This window comes from Galeopterus variegatus, unplaced genomic scaffold (assembly GCF_000696425.1).
Source record: "Galeopterus variegatus unplaced genomic scaffold, G_variegatus-3.0.2 Scaffold13310, whole genome shotgun sequence".
In the NCBI taxonomy this organism is placed as follows: Eukaryota; Metazoa; Chordata; class Mammalia; order Dermoptera; family Cynocephalidae; genus Galeopterus; species Galeopterus variegatus.
The window spans coordinates 27054-28717 of NW_007739421.1; positions in this window are offsets into that span (position 1 = coordinate 27054).

Genomic DNA, 1664 nt, shown 5'->3' on the forward strand with positions numbered 1-1664 from the left:
CAGAAAATGTAAGAGCATTAAATAGAAGATGTACCTCTGATGAGAACAAGAGAAATAAACCCAGGCTTCCCCAAAACTATTTTCACTGGAGCAGATATTCAAAATTCACGCTTTAAGGTCTGGTTTCTCCTTTGACCTTAGGACCTCGCCTAACCTGTGTGATCTGCTCATGTGTTCTCACCTACGTGGGTGTTTGGCTACAGTCAATTTCTCTCTGTGTATTCCTGGATTCTTTCCTTTGTTCCAAAAAGATGACCAGGTTCGACTTAAAGACAGGAAGACCTGTTTTATCAGAAAAAGTCACATGACTCTTGATGAGAATTTTTTAATCCACCCAATTCGGTGCTCAGCAGAGAACAGAGAACACTCTGAGACAGATTGTAAAAACTGTATTCCAAAATACATTCATGGCACACCCATTAGAATATTTTGAAAGCATTTCAAATTGGTGGATCTTGACCTCCACTTCCAACTACTACTGAATCAAATACTAAGGGGGCAAATGCATTTTAAAGTGTGGGAAACAATACTTTATGCCACTGAATTTCTAGAATTGTTACTCAATTAGAGTGAAGGATAAAGATCACCTCAAAAAGGGGAAGACTGATGTCAAGATGAAATATCATGAAGGCTTTCTTTTCCACCAACAAACCCCAACTCTGTTTTTCTTGAAAACAGGAATCTAAACTGCATATACGCAAAGCACAATCTCTCAAGAGACATTCTACACAGAAAGGAAATGAAAACCTTGGCGTGGATAGGGAATTCCGAACGGGAGTTATCTTTACCCAGGGAGACCAGGTTTCTGTAGTTCTCTAACATCACATCTGTATACAGAATTCCACTGAGCAGGGTCCAGGCATTCCCATTCCTCTGGAGATAATTCTACAGCCGCATCTCCAAACATTGACAGTCCTGGAAATGAAAGTAAATAAACGAATAACACAACGACCACGTGACCATGGGCAGAGTTCTTCATTTGACCCAAGGCAAAATTACAGAGTTAGGAAAACAAGTTCTGACTCATAGGAGAGACCTGAATTATTCAATAAGATACTTGTCAACATCGTAATATCCTCTAATGTACGTTCTAGCTCTGTGCAAAAAGAATGACGGTAAGATTTACATAACCAGTGTAGACATTGTGGTTTCATGGGATATAAAACATAAAATCAAAGCATCGGTATAGGAATATATATTTTGGGGTTTCATATTTATATCATCTAGAAAAAGTTGTGCATATTTCTTAGAAGAAAAAGACATGGTGAATAAGAAGCATACTCCTCAAAATTTTTCGTGTGCAACAATGAACGGGAAATCTTGTTAGAATGCAAATTCTGATTTAAAGAGGTCTGGAGCTAGGCCTGAGTGTCAGCATTTCTAACAATTTCAAGTGATACCAATTCCTTTAGTCCACATGCCACACTTTTGAGTAGCACCGAGGTAGAATACTGAGGAAAGGATTCACGGATGACTTTGAATTGAATGGATTGCATGTGATATGCAGGCTTCCTTATAATAGTAACAATAGCAACAACACTTCTCTTTGAACATTGGCTGTACACAGGATGTCATGCTAGCAGTTTTAAAAGAAATGTTAATGCATAAAACCATAAAAATAATCTGAGAACGAATACATAAATCTTGCTTTTTTTATGAAAATG